Source organism: Chiloscyllium plagiosum, chromosome 39, assembly GCF_004010195.1.
Source record: "Chiloscyllium plagiosum isolate BGI_BamShark_2017 chromosome 39, ASM401019v2, whole genome shotgun sequence".
NCBI lineage: Eukaryota > Metazoa > Chordata > Chondrichthyes > Orectolobiformes > Hemiscylliidae > Chiloscyllium > Chiloscyllium plagiosum.
The window spans coordinates 11,959,440-11,974,927 of NC_057748.1; the positions used below are offsets into that span (position 1 = coordinate 11,959,440).

Below are 15,488 nucleotides of genomic sequence, written 5' to 3' on the forward strand. Positions count from 1 at the left end.
GCATTAGATCTAGAACAAAACCCCCTTTGGAGGACCACTTCTCACATCTTCCCAGTGGAAGAGTCTTCCCTTAATGCCAACCTTTGATTTCTGATTTGTAGACATTTTCAATTTATTCTACAACGTGCCTCCAGGCTTCACACCAGATCATTTAAGACTCCCTATGCTCCCCACTCTGAACTGAAATTCTTCACCACTTCAATATCCCACATAATCCAGACCTGACTTTTGAAGTCTACAGTTGCTCCATCACCAAAAAAGCCTACTTCCCCCTCTGTCACATCCTCACCTCCACCTATCTGTGGCTGGACTTCTCATCCATCCCTTCAAAAATTGACCATGCCTTGCTTTCCTGAGTGTATCCTATCCTCAGTCCATCTAGACATTGCTCTTCCAAGATACCATGTCCTGGGAGTTGGTAGCCGTGGATTTCTATTGCATTGATTTACACTAGAGTGGAAATGGGATTAGAGCTGGAAATGTGTTGCTGGAAAAGCGCAGCAGGTCAGACAGCATCCAGGGAATAGGAGAATCGACGTTTCGGGCATAAGCCCTTCTTCAGGATGGTCGATTCTCCTGTTCCCTGGATGCTGTCTGACCTGCTGCGCTTTTCCAGCAACACATTTCCAGCTCTGATCTCCAGCATCTGCAGACCTCACTTTCTCCTGGAAATGGGATTAGTTGTGTTTGGGAGCGGGAGGGAATGCACTGAATAAAGGCTGTTCAAATATTACACTTCAGCAATCATTTAAAATAAGAAATAGGAACAGGAGGCCATTCAGCCCATTAAATGGCCCCATTGTTCAATAAGATCCAGGATTGGATTGAATTCTTAACTCCACTTTCTAAACACGCCTCCCTCTCATCCCTACATTACGGGTTCCAAAGAGTCATATTGTACTCGAATTACTAACTTTGTTCACTGTCCATTCCTACTGAGCTTCTCCATAACCATTGGCTGCTTTGTCAATCTGTCAAACTCAGCCTAGACTGTATTTAGTGACCCGGCTTCAATTGCACTCAGCAGAAGTGATTTACGCACACCCAGCAACCCCCTGACAGAAGTGATTCTTCTTCACTAACGTCTTGAAGTGGGGGACCCTTTATCTTTAAACCATTCTTTGCCCACCACTTCCTAGCTGGTTCTAACCTCCCCCAAAGGAGAAAGCATCCTCTCAGCATTGACTTTCAAGCTCCCTCAGAATCTTATATGATTCAATACAATCACCTTGTTATATTACATTATTCACATTAATATTAATTGGATTGTCACACTTGCAGTAGTCATCAAAGAGGAATGGGAACGGGTCCAAAACTCTGTGTCCCATTCACCGCTGCTCACAGTAACCTACGTTGAATAACAGTCTGGCAACACCTCCATTTGAGAATTCTCACCTGTGCTATCCAGTCCCACCATGGGCTCACTGCTCTCTCCTTTCTCTCCTGTAGCTTCCACCACCCTCTCAGATCTCTGAACTCTCCGCACTCCTGCAAATTACTTGGCTGTGACTTTCATTGTGCATGAATCACAAAACATTGGGCTGCAGACACAGCAGGTAATTAAGAAGGCATGTTCTTAATTATCGACTGCATGAAGCTTGTCCTTCATTGCTAGAGGGATGGAGTTTAAAATCTTTGTAAATGTATAGGGTGCTGGTGAGGCCACACCTGGAGTACTATGTGCAGTTTTGGTCTCCTTACTTGAGAAAGGATGTCTTTGGCACTGGAGGGAGAGCAGAGGAGGTTCACAACATTGATTCTGGAGTTGCGAGGGTTGGCTAATGGGGAGAGATTGAGTAGATTGGGACTAAAGCCATTAGAATGTTGAAGAATAATGGGGGATCTTATAGAAACATATAAAATTATGATGGTAATAGATGAGATAGCAGCAGGGTGATTGTTTCCACTGGCGGGTGAAAGTAGAACGAAGGGGCATAGCCTCAAAATAAGGGGGAGCAGGTTTAGGACTAAGTTCAGGAGAATTTTCTTCACCCAAAAGGTTGTGAATATGTGGAATTCCCTGCCCAGTGAAGCAGTTGAGGCTACCTCATTGAATGTTTTTAAGGCAAAGATGGTTAGATTTTTGAACAGTAAAGGAATTAAGGGCTATGGTGAGAGGGCGGGTAAGTGGCGCTGAGTCCATGAGAAGATCAGCCATGATCTTATTGAACGGCAGAGCAGGCTCAATGGGCCGGATGGCCTACTCCTGCTCCTAGTTCGGAATGTTCTTATTGCTGTGCCTTCAGCTGCCTGGCCTTTTTGACATGGTGTAACATGCAGGATAATGGGTAGAATGGGAGGAAAATGGGGTCCAGTCTGTGGCGCTGAGCTGAAAGAGGGAGAAGAGTCATATTGGAACCCCGAGCAACTGTGAAGCTATGAAAAGAGGCTGGATAAGCTGGGATTGGTTTCTTTAGAGCTGAGATAATTGAGGAGGAACCTGACTGAGGTGTATAAGATTATGAAGGGCATGGACTAGGTGGATAGAAAACAGCTCTTCCCTTTACTTGAAGGGCAATAACAAGGGGTACGTAGTTAAGGTGAAAGAAAGGAGGTTTAAAGGAGAGTTGAGATAGAATATTTTCATGCAGAGGGTGGTGAGGGGGTGGAATGCACTACCTGGGAGAGTCGTAGAGGTGGGAAACCTCATAGCCTTTAAAAAGTACTTGGATGAGCACTTGAAATACCAAAACACTCAAGACTATAGACCTACTGTGGTAAAGTGGGACTAGTGTAGATTTACAGTAACAAAACAGAGCTGACCTCTGAAGATGGGACACTGGACTCGAAACGTTAACTCTGTTTCTCTCTCCACAGACTGCTATCAGACCTGCTGAATTTCCCCAGCAGCTGTTGTTTTTGTTTCAGACTCTGAAATATTTCATTGCATTGTAGATTGAGAATAGTTTTGTTTTATTGGTGCAGTCTTGGTAAGCTGAAGAGCCTCTTCTATATTGCATAATCCTATGTTCTATGATCCTACAATCTGGTGTTTGAGGATCCTATGATTCTATTTTCTATTATTCAATGAGCTTGTGTTTGTGGTCCTAAGTGCTATGACCTTAAGGTCCTATGTTATTGGGTGGCACAGTGGCTCAGTGGTTAGCACTGCTGCCTTCAAAGCACCGTAGATCTGGGTTCAATTCCAGCCTCAGGTGATTGTCTGTGTGGATGTGGTGTTGCCAGTGTTGGACTAGCATGGGCAAAGTCAGAAGTCACACGAGATCAGGTTATGGTGAGACTCCATGTGACAAAGGAGCAGTGCTCCAAAAGCTTGTGATTTCAAATAAACCTGTTGGACTATCACTTCTGACCTTATCTGTCTGGAGTTTGCATGTTCTGTCTGTGTCTCGGTGCACTCGTTTCCTCCCACAGTCTATAGATGTTCAGGTTGGGTAGATTGGCCATGGGAAAATGTAGGGTATGGCCTCGAAGGGGCAAATGGCCTTTTTTTTATTCATTCATGGGACGAGGACATTACTGACTAGGCCAGCATTTATTGCCCATCCCCAATTGCCCAGAGGGCAGTTAAGAGTCAACCACATTGCTGTGGGTCTGGAGTCACATGTAGGCCAGACCAGGTAAGGATGGCAGTTTCCTCTCCTAAAGGACATTAGTGAACCAGATGGGTTTTTCCAACAATCAACAATAGATTCATGGTCATCATTAGACTCTTAATTCCAGATTTTTATTGAGTCATAGGGATGTACAGCACGGGAATGGTCCAACTTGTCCATTACGCTAAATTAATCCAGTCCCATTTGCCAGCTTTTGGCCCACATCCCTCTAAACCTTTCCTATGGGTGGCATGGTGGCACAGTGGTTAGCACTGCTGCCTCACAGCGCCAGAGACCCGGGTTCAATTCCCGACTCAGGCGACTGTGTGGAGTTTGCACATTCTCCCCGTGTCTGCGTGGGTTTCCTCCGGATGCTCCGGTTTCCTCCCACAGTCCAAAGATGTGTGGGTCAGGTGAATTGGCCATGCTAAATTGCCCGTAGTGTTAGGTTAAAGGGGTAAATGTAGGGGTCTGGGTGGGTTGCGCTTCGGCGGGTCGGTGTGGACCTGTTGGGCCGAAGGGCCTGTTTCCACACTGTAAGTAATCTAATCTAATCTATTCATGTACCCATCCAAATACCTTTTAAATGTTGTATTTATACCAGCCTCCACCACTTCCTCTGGCAGCTCATTCCACACACACACCACCCTCTACATGAATTCAAATTCCATCATCTGCCATGGTGGGATTCTAACCCAACTCGACGGGACATGACCTAGTTCTGCAGATTAACAGGAGAAAGTGAGGACTGCAGATGTTGGAGAGTCAGAGTCAAGAAGCATGGTGCCGGGAAAAGCAGCAAGTCAGGCAGCATCCAAGAAGCAGGAGGGTCGATGTTTCGGGCACAGTATTCCTGACTGGAGGGCTTACACCCGAAATGTTGACCCTTCTGCCCCGGGATGCTGCCTGACCTGCACTGCTTTCACTAGCCTTTTTTTCCCTAGATTAACAGTCCAGCAGTAATATCATCACCTCCTCTGGACTCCTTTTTCCACATAGTCATACAGTCATAGAGATGTACACCATGGAAACAGACCCTTCAGTCCAACTCATCTATGCTGACCAGATACACCAACATAATCTAGTCTCATTGGCCAGCACTTGGCACATATCCCTCTTAAACCCTTCCTATTCATATACCCATCCAGATGCCTTTTAAATGTTGTAATTGTACCAGCCTCCACCACTTCTTCTGGCAGCTCATTCCATACACGCACTACCCTCTACGTGAAAAAAGTTATCCCTTAGGTCTCTTTTATATCTTTCCCCTCTCACCCTATGCCCTCTAGTTCTGGACTCCCCCACCTCAGGGAAAAGATCTCGTCTATTTATCCTACCCATGTCCCTCATGATTTTATAAACCTTTATAAGTGTACAAAGTTAAAAATCACACAACACCAGGTTATAGTCCAACAGGTTTATTTGGAAGCACTAGCTTTCGGAGTGCTGCTCGTTCATCAGGTGGTTGCGTGATTTTTAACTTGCTACACTCCAGTCCAAAATCAGCACCTCCAAATCTATAAGTGTACAGTTCCCATGACTCTGTGCTGTGCGGTCCTAGGATTTCTTGGTGCTGCCCTTGTCCTGTTGAGTTTCTCCAGCCTGCCCTGGGGCGCGGCCCCTTTAAGAGACTGGGGATGACGTCACCCTGGTTGGTGTGTGTGTGGAAAGCGGTGCCAGTGCGCAGGCGCGGGCGGTGCAGCCCTTTAATCGCGGATCGCTGGTCCAGGGCTGCGCTATAGTCTCAGCTGCTGCTGCTGCATCCTAGTCTCACTCTCTCTCTCTCTGTTTGTGTGGGGAGTGGGGGCAAGTGCAATCCTGGTGAATGCACCAACCTTCCTATCTTCCCCCCCCACCCCCATACCCTCCTTTATTCCCCTTCCCTCTCACCCCCTCCTAAAAATTGATGCCTCAGTTCTGTCTGAGAACTGATTCCTTCCCCCCCTCTCTCTCTCTCTCACACACACAGCTTCACTCAGTGCACTCGTCCAGCCGCCTCTCACCAGCACAGCCATGCAAAGGTAAGTCCAGGGGAGACCTGGGGGTGTTTTTTTTTCTTTAATTGTCTGATCTCTCTGTGTTTGAAGCGTGCCTGCGTTTCCTCCACCAGCTCTGCAATTTTGTTTGGAAATCCCTTTTTCAAACTGAATGACCTCCTTGCCAACCTCTTTTTTTCTTCACCCCACCACCCACCCACCCACCCCCTCCTCCTAGTTCCCACACTGTCCAAAGCTGTAAGGTAACGTTCGGAGGCGATCCCCTCCCATTTCAAAATGCGGGTTGGAGAATTGCATACTGCAAGCTTTCTGTAGCCTTGGCTTCCAGATTCTTGTTTGTTTTTAAATGTTTTCTTTAAATATGTAATGTTGGAAACCTCCCCCCCCCCCCGCCCCCTTTGTGACAAAGTCCAGGAAACTTTTAAGTCTTTTGTTTTTTTTTAAATCCTTGTTTTTAAGTCTCTGGCCAGTTTTCCATGTGGGATGCTGTTTCCTTTTTTCTCTCACAACAGTTCATCTTTGCTTCCAAGTTGGATTTGCTTTTTACACCCCTCACCATTGATTGGAAATGTTTTGATTTAAGTCAGTTTTTTTTTGTGTGTGTACGGAAGGTCCTTCTGAATTTTTTTTTCCCTCTCTTTTCTGCCAGGTGTTTCTGAATGATTTTGTTTTTCGTTTTCTTTCTCTCTCTCTCTGAGGTGTGTGTGTAGTCTTTTTTTCTATCTGAGGGGCCTGGTAACTGCAGCTCACGCACAAAATTAGGCCTCGACCGCTGCTGTTTTGCTTGTCTGTCAAATCTATATTCAGTGTTTTGAAACCCCCACCCCCTCCAGTCACTTTGGTGGGGTGGGGGGGTGAAAGGGGTCGGAGTGTGTGGAGTTGTGGTGGTGATGTGGATGGACAGTGAGCAGACTTCCCAAACTCTTCTCACGTTTGCACTGCAGTAACCTCATAGTTTTACACAAACAATCTCTGGCCACATCAGCAGTGCTCCAGAAATGAATCCCAGTCCTTCTGATGGTGTTATGCCAGTGATAGATGCCCTGGTGCTGACTCAATTCAGTATAGAAGTATAGAGGGAGAGGTGGGGGGGTGTCATTGTTCGGGGCTCCAGATTTGATCTTTGATCACTGATTGCTATGATTAGATTAGATTAAATTAAATTTGAATTATATTCATGTGTTTGCAGTTTTGTTTACCCTTGCGTTGCTGCTTTCGCATTTTTGTCTTGAGGTCGGGGAAGTGTGAGATTTCCCGTTGTGATTTGGAGTTGGTCTTGCGGCTATTTTCACAGTGGCAAGCAACAGGTTTTACCATTGAATTGTCTAAACCGGTCCTCAAACTCGCTTGCGCTCTTTCTCCCTCTCTTGCACATCTTGATCTGTTTCTGTATGCTCATTGGTGCCCCCCCTCCCCCATCCTGAGGCAAGGTTTCCCAAGGTGGGGGCAGAGGGTTTAGGACCCCCAAGTGAGCTGGAATTTTGGTGTCGTGTGCTCTGAGGGCACCACAAGTTTTCACAGCTTCCCAACCACCAACCCCCCTTCCCACTTCTGTACATCTGCCCCAACTGCACCCATATATCTTCTCTGCCAAGTTCCCCTATGTCAATTTTATTTTTAATGTGGAGGTGCGGGTGTTGGACTGGGGTGAAAAAAAAATGGAAAAATCACCCAACATCAGATACCTGATAAAGGAGCAGTATTTAGAAAGCTAGTGCTTCCAAATAAACCTGTTGGACTATAACCTGGTGTTGGGTGATTTTCAATTTTTTTTTACCAAGGGCTCAGGACATGTTTCAAATCTCAAAATGTGGTCATGCTGATGTGTTGCAGGGGGTGGTTGAGAGGTTTGGGGAGCACTGTCCTAAGCTCTGGATTTTTCTCTCCACTTGTAAGACCCCCCGGGTGGTTCCTTTTGTTCTATGTCAATTTTTATCTGATTCAGCTCTCTGTGAAACATCTTTGCATGCTTTCCCACATAAAAGTCGCTATCTGAATTCGGGTTTTTTTTTTCCTTTGGCATAAAACAAAGGACTGTGGATGCTGGAAATCTGAAGTGAAATCAAATTGCTGGAGAAACTCAGCTTTAACAGCATCTGCGGGGAGAGAAAGCAGAGTTAACGTTGAGATTAGAGTGGTGCTGGAAAAGCACAGCAGGTCAGGCAGCAACCGAGTAGCAGGAAAATCGACATTTTGCCCGAAATGTTGATTTTCCTGCTCCTCGGATGCTGCCTGACCTGCTGTGCTTTTCCAGCACCACTCTAATCTTGACTCTAATCTCCCGCATCTGCAGTACCCACTTCTGCAGAGTTAACGTTGAGTCCAGTGACCCCTCTTCAGAACTGGACTCAAAACGCTAACTCTTGTTTTTTCTTTCCCCTCCCTCCACAGATGCTGCCAGACCTGCTGAGTTTCTCCAGCGATTTCTGGTTTTCTAAAATTTCATTGTCATGTCCTTTGTGAGAGGCTTTGTACTGAGTTTGCAGCCAAGAGGCAGGTGATGGTACAGATGGCATATACTGCATGGTGTGTTTATTTAAATTGTCTTCTCCTCCTCCTCCTCCTCCTCTGATTGCTGCTGACATGTTTTGAGTCGAGAGGCTGCCTCTGTGGAGCCTCGTGGATGTCGCTTGGTGTCATTAACATCCACAAACGGGGCTATTGTCCATTGTTTGTGCCTTACCTTAGCCCACACTCCGCTGGGACACCCGAGCACATCGTTCTGTGCACGAAATGTTACTCCAAGGTCACGTCGACCTGTTCCGGTGAAAGTTAAGAAAGATCCCACAGGGCTGCGTGAACAAGAGCGATTATGGAAAAACAGAACAGGCGCAGGAAGTGCTCAGCAGGCTGGGCAGCATCCATGGGGAGAGAAACAGAGTGAACCATTCGGATCAGCGAATAGTTTTGCCAAGAGGTCGCTGAACTGATAGGTTTGCTGAATTTTTGACTCTCTTGTCCGATGTTTGTTTGCTGGGTGTTTCTGCCTCACTATTTTTTAACCTCCTGATTCTCAGCGACTGCATTACAGTGAGGAGACCCCCCCCCGCACTCCTGCTTCAGTCAGCTTCGTCTTGGACTGCAGAATGGTCACCTTGTTTGCCAGCATAATAAACTAATGCGTGCCAGGCAAACTTTAAAAAGTGTCGTAACAGCTTTGGGGTTTTGTTGGGGTCACATTTTTATTTTAGATTAGATTCCCTACAGTATGGAAACAGGCCCTTCAGCCCAACAAATCCACTCCGATCCTCCGAAGAGTAACCTACCCAAGCCCATTCCCTACACTGTGGACAATTTAGCATGGCCAATTCACCTGACCTGCACATTTTTGGACTGTGGGAGGAAACCGGAGCACCCAGAGGAAACCCACGCAGACACGGGGAGAATGTACAAACTCCTCACAGACAGTCACCTGAGTCAGGAATCAAATCCAGGTCCCTGGTGCTGTGAGGCTGCAGTGCTAACCACTGAGCTACCGTGCCAACTGTTTACCTAGCACCATTGTCTCATTGCGTGTCGTGGGCTCCTTTTGACACAGTCACTTTCTGCAAATGTGGCACCCCGTTTGTGCACAGCAAGGTCCCAAACCAGTTGTGTTATAGTGAGCAAGTAATTTTTAAAATGTGTCCCCGCCCCCTCCTCTTTGCGGTCTTCCACACCCCTCTGAGGGCAGACTTGTTGGTTTAATGTTGCATAAGGGAGGCAGCGCATCTGGTAAAGGGTTACTCCCTCAGTGCTTCACTGGGACATCGCTCTGATTATCTGTGCTGGTTCATGGGACTCAAACCTACGGATCTCTTGACTTGGAGGTGGAGTGATTATGACGAGGTCAGCGCAGGTGGGCCTCAGGAGTTCCCTGAATGGATCAGGTTAACAGCCCCAATCGGGAAGCCCTGGCTGATGGATATAAGCAGGAGAGTCAGAGGTTCTGTTCACTCTGAGAGCTGGCTCTGAGGGATTTGGATCAGTGTCAAGGACTCCACACGTGTAAATAAAGGCTGACTTGGTGACTCGGTACCAGCCTCTGGAATTGGTTCAGTGGCTATGTGAAAAAAGTACGCACCTTGAGTTAGGTTTAGGATTTTTGGCATCATGCCACTATCTGGGAAGCTTGACTCGATCGATCCTGGCTTCAACGACAGGGCCCAGTATATGGAAAGAATGCGTATGCGTAATTTTTTTGTGGGCAAATGACATTGGGGCAGATGAAAAGCAACGAGTCATTCTCCTGGCTGCTTGTGGACCCGCAGCCTTTTTGGTTATTAGGAGCTTAACTTTCCCTGAGGCAGCAGATATGAAAACCTGTCAAGGGTTGATGGTTTTAGTGGCGGAATATTATAAACCCCAAGCCTCCTCTATTTCTGAGGTGCTGTTGGTTTCACTCAGCAATTCGACAACTGGGGGATCTGTGTCGGGATTTTTGATGAGGTTAAGACGACTGGCAGAGGCACGTGACTTTGAATTAACCCTGAATGAGATCCTGGGAAACCGTTTGGAATATGGGATTAATGACGTAACCATGCAAAAGTGCCTATTAGCTGAAGCCAAACAGGACTTCAAACAGGCTCTACAACTGGTTTTATCATTGGAAAATGCAGCAAGTGGATCATGTGAGTTACAGGGTGTTCTGATGGAAGAATACCCTCGCCAGTTCAACTGAGCTTGGGGAACACCACTCAAGTGCAGGACCATTGCACAGCCTCACTCGGGGCGTATCCTGAACAGAGGGACTCTAGGTCAGCCCACAGAAAACCCCAAAACAAAGCCAAGCCTTGGCCAAACGGTTAAAATTTTCTTCAGGATCCAGGCAGGTAGGCAAACCATTGTAGTTGCTGCTGGTCCGCGGACTTGAGACAGCAAGAGTCCCACTAAACCTAAATGGAGTAAGAGAACTCATAAGCCGGTATTCAGGAAAATCCATCTACAGCTGGCTTGGAACAGGTAAATTATTCACAATATCCAAATCCGAACCAATCAAAATAAACGTCTGATTAAATGGTCAGCCGGTTCTAATGGAGGTCGATACAAGCATGGCCATTTCAGTGAAAGCAGTCTTTAATAAAATTTTCCACTAGACTTTAGCTAGGCTGAAGCCTAAACCTGGAAACTATACAGATTAAAAGTACAACTTTGATTATGATCTCTTCTGAGAAGCAACTGGTTCAGTTACTACTGATTGTAGTAAAACGCTTCAGGCCCAAGCCTGATGGGATGAAATTGTTTGAGAGATTCACCTTGATTGGCTCAACATTTCTCGATTTGGAAACGGCTGCCTGAGTGAAGTCCTAATTAAATGCCCAACGGTTCTTCAGGAAGGTCTAGGCACTATTGAAGGAGCTAAGGCCACCTTGCATGTTGACCCGGAAGCAATGCTGCAATTTTTCCAAGGCCCACCCACTGCCATTTGCCTCATGGGCAGAAATCAGAAGGCTGGAAAGCGAAGGAATGATCAGACCAGTCCAGTTTGTGGATTGGGCAGCACTGTGTTTGCACCTATTTGTGAAGAATGGTGGATCAGTTTGCCTTTTTGGGGATGGTAAATACCCAATCCCTCACACCGAGGATTTATACACAAAGCTGGTGGGGGTGGGTGGGCTGTCCTTCACAAAGTCGGACATGAGCCAAGGGTACCTGTAATTGGTGGTTAGATGAGGATTCCCAAGAGTAGACTCCAGTTAATAGCCATAAGGGTTTGTACTAATATACGAGACTGCTATTCGGGGTATCGTCAGCAGTGCAGTCTTTCAGCAAACGATTGCGAACGTTTTACAAGCACTACCCCAGCTCATCATTTATCTAGATGATGTCACCTCTATGTGCTAATAACAGTGAAGACCAACAAGGACCGTTTAGAGAATTTGGACGTAGGTGTTTCTCCTAGGCAGGTGTCTACCTTTAGAAGGGGGAAAAAAATGTGTTCCAGGCATCCCAAGAGACCTACTTGGGCCACAGTGTTGACAAGACCAGGTGACACCGGTTGAAAGATAAAATGAGGGCAGTCAAAAGTCTGTACCAGAGCTTAGGTCTTTCCTTGGGCTGCTGAGTTATTACAGAAAGCTCATTCGTAACCTGACCTCCATCTTGGCGCCTTAACGTCAGGGGTCAGCTTTGGAAATGGTCATGGAGCTTTCAAGGAAGTGAACAAACAGCTATCATCCTCTGTTAATGGTGCACTGTGATCTCAATCAAGATCTGGTACTGATGTGCATTGCCTCCCCGTGCCGCATCAGGGTGGTAATGTTAGCTCACAGGTGGCCCAATGAAGAGGAACGCCCAACAATGTATGTATCCAGAACTTTGGATTAGCCAAAGTGCAATTACACCCAGATAGAGAAGGAAGGTTTTGTGCTCCTATTTGGAGCAGGAGGTTCCACCAATACCTTTTTTTTTTTACAAATGTAAATTTGTAATAATGGAGCACAAACCCCTGCTCGGCCTACTTAGAGTACAAGGCAAGGCCGGGCATAGCTTCAGGCCACATTCAGTGGTGGGTTCTAATACTAAGTGCAGACAGTTACAAGTCGGAACACCAGGGAAGCCAAGTATGAATGTGAATGCAATGAGCCACCACTGGAAGAGTCCATAATGGTTTTAGGTTTTCTGGATACGCTTCCAGACACAGTTGACAATATCAGACTTTGGACCTAGAAAGATTCGGGCCTGGCAAAACTGAAACAGCTCATGGTGATGGGAGAAACCAAGGGGCCATCACAACCAGAATTGGAACCGGAGACACCAGATCAGAGGATGGCAGATTATTATGGGGAGCAAGAGTGATTGTCCTGAGCAATGGTCACCACCAGGTACTGGCTGAACTCCAACGTGGTCATCTAGGGGTTTCCAAAATGAAGTCATTTCTGGTGGCCAGGATTGGATGCTGCGTTGGTGAGGCAGTGCCCAGAGTGCCAATGAAGACAATTACTGCTGGCAGGTCCCCCACACATTGGTGGGAATGGCCGGGTAAACCCTGGACTCGGTGACACGTTGACTCTGCAGGTCCTTTTCCATGGGCTTAATGTTCTCGGTCACTGGATGCCCACTCAGAGCGGTTGGACGCGCAGAGAATTCATTTGTCAAACGTGGAGATGATGATAGAGAAACCACGCACATCTTTTGCAATGCACGGACTCCTGGAAATGTTGGTCACAGAAAGCAGGCCATCATTTGCCAGCAGGACATTTGAGTATTTCCTAAATATTTAATGATAATCAACATAAGGACCCCTCCTACCATGCATCATCCAATGGTCTGGTAGAAAGGAGCCAGGCTTAAAGAAACAGCCTACAGCTTCACGAGATCCCAAACTGTCCTGGTTCCAGTTTGATTATAGGACCATTCCTCGCACGCAACAACAGGGATAGCTCCAGCAGAGTTGCTGACAGGGAGTAGACTGTACAGCAGCTTAAATCTGGACCTGGGACGGGAGGGTGACACTGCATCTGGAACGCCAGTGCTGGACACAAGACTCCGCTAAACGAGAGAGAGAGAGTTTACTTCAGGGTTGAAGCTTGGTGTAGGGACCAGAGGAATAGCCCTGCACATGGGTAAGAGGCAGGGTCGACCTGAGGTCAGGTGCAGTGATGTATAATGTTTGGGTGGGCGTTACAGTCCTGAACAAGCACGCGGACGATCAGAAAGCTGCAAACTCACAAACAGGGCAGGAATAAATTGTACACGGCTCCTCAACAGCCTTTCCGACTTTTCCAAAACCCATGGGCTCTCCCCCTCCATCAGGGGTTGAAGAGACCTCGGAATCTGAGATGGACACCGGTGGATGTTGCTGCCTCGATGACTTTGCCGCCTGAAGAAGAGACTGAATTTCTTCCGAGATGCTCCAGGGACAAGAGGCTAGGGACTGTGCCTCAGATCCGGGCGATGTGTAACAGAGTTAGAGGAACCTGACCCTGTGCTAAAACACCCCAGGAGGAGCTCCACTAAAGAAGAACCAGCCCATATCCTCTGACCCAGAGTGGGAGGGATGGAGTGATTGTATCAAGGTCAGCCAAGTGGACCACATAGAATCTGAGTTCCCTGATTGGGGCTCTAAACCTGGTCCAATCAGGGAGCCCTGGCTGAAATAGGAGTGTCAGAGGTCCAGTTCACTCAGAGCTCGCTCTGTGGGAGCTGGGTCAGTGTCAAGGACTCTCCACATGGAAATAAAAGGTAACAGAATACTGGCCTCTAGAGTAATTTCAGAAGACAAGTCTTAAACATAGAATCCCTACAGTGTAGAAGGTGCCCATTTGGCTCATTCAGTCCACACTGACCCTCCGTAAAGCATTCATCCCAAACCCAGCCCCCCCATTGTATCCTGTTACCCCATGTATTACCTTGGCCAATCCCCCTAATCTACACATCTTTTGGACTGTGGGTGGAAAACGGAGGAAACCTGGGGGGAGAATGTCTGAGGAGTTTGCATAGTCACCCAAGGGTGGAATGGAGCCCAGGTCCCTGGCGCGGTGAGACAGTAGCGCCAACCACTGAGCTACTGTGCTGCCCACTGAGATACGACTGTGTTTGTTTTAACTGTCATGGGATGTGAGAATTGCATTTGTTAAGTAGGTCATTTGAGGGCAGTGCAGAGTTCAGCAGTTGAGCAGGAGACCCACATGGGCCAGACTAAGTAAAGATGGCAGATTTCGTTTCCTAAAGGACATTAGTGAACCAATGGGATTTTACAACAGTCAATGATTTGTTGTCATGGTCACCATTATAGAGACCGGCTTTATGTTCCTGAATTTTTTTTATTGATTTTATTTACATTTTTCCATTAGCTGTAGTGGGTTTTGAACCTGCGGCCTCAGAATTAGACCTCTGTTTCTCAATCACTAAATCCAGTGATATTACCACCACCTCTCCCTTGTGCCCACTGGTTCCAGTGCCTGGGGGGGAAGGGTGTAAAAACCTCCTTGTCCCTGTTGTTGTTGTGCTGCAGCTTTTTAAACAACTCGCAAAGAGAGTCTGAGAGAAAGGCATTTGTGAATATGCCTGTCCACTTCTTTTCTTTGACGCCATTTTGTGTCGGACTGGTCTGTGTTCTGTGTCACAACTGCGTTGACTTATGTAGCATGGAGGTTCCAGTTTAATTGGAAGTGGTTTGATCTCCCAGTTAATGTGTTAACTAGTTTTCTTACACTTGAGCCTTTAGAGCTGCAAAAAATTATTAATGAAGTGGTGGGGCTCCTGCACAGTGGTAGTGCCCATACCTCTGAGACAGGAGACCTGGGTTTAAATTTCATCTGCTCCAGCAGTGAGTAATGATACTTCTGAGCAGGTTGATTAGCAAATATCTATAATAACATGTTGCCGTTTTAAGTCCATTCAAGGCTGAGATGATTTTTTTTTAAACAGTAAGGGAATCGAGGGTTTGGGGAAAAGGCAGTAGAGAAAATTTGACGATGATCCGATGAACCGTGATCTAATTGACTGAAAGGCCATTCAGTCCATCAAGTCTGCTCTAGGTCTTATGGCCTTATGCCCAATATTAATGAATACAATATTTGGGAGCAGACTTTCATGCAGTGTAACTTCCAGGGGCTAAACGAACCTGAGGTTACTGGCTGCAAGTGGGAACAAGGTACGAAGTTGGATGATCAGCCATGATGCCATTGGAATGGTGGTGCAGGCTTGAGGGGCTGAATGGCCAACACCTTCTATTTATGTTTCTGCACAACACTGGATGATAAGATTGTGTGCACGAGGTGTTACAGGATGGGCCAAGTGTGATGTACACTTTGTTACAAGTAACATGGTGCAGGTCATTCGGCCCACACTCTGCTGCATCACATTAGGTTCCTGCTATCCTAATTCGTTAGTATTGCCTTCCATCCCTTTCTCCTTAATACATAGCTCTATTCCCCTTAAATGTACTTATGCTGTTCATCTCCACTCCTGCAGCAGGTCAAGAGGAAATGGTGATGTGGTGTTAGTGTCA

At 46.8% G+C, this 15,488-nt stretch overlaps 1 protein-coding gene across 2 annotated transcripts in view; it reads left to right on the forward strand.

Moving 5' to 3' along the window:
* The first annotated feature begins 5,256 nt into the window (after nt 1–5,256).
* LOC122541978 (transmembrane protein 184B-like) overlaps nt 5,257–15,488 on the forward strand; it is a 43,861-nt gene continuing 33,629 nt past the window's right edge. For both annotated transcript variants that reach the window (XR_006309731.1, XM_043679274.1), the window contains exon 1: nt 5,257–5,578. The gene's annotated coding sequence lies outside the window, so the exon portion shown is untranslated. The remainder of the gene's footprint in view (nt 5,579–15,488) is intronic.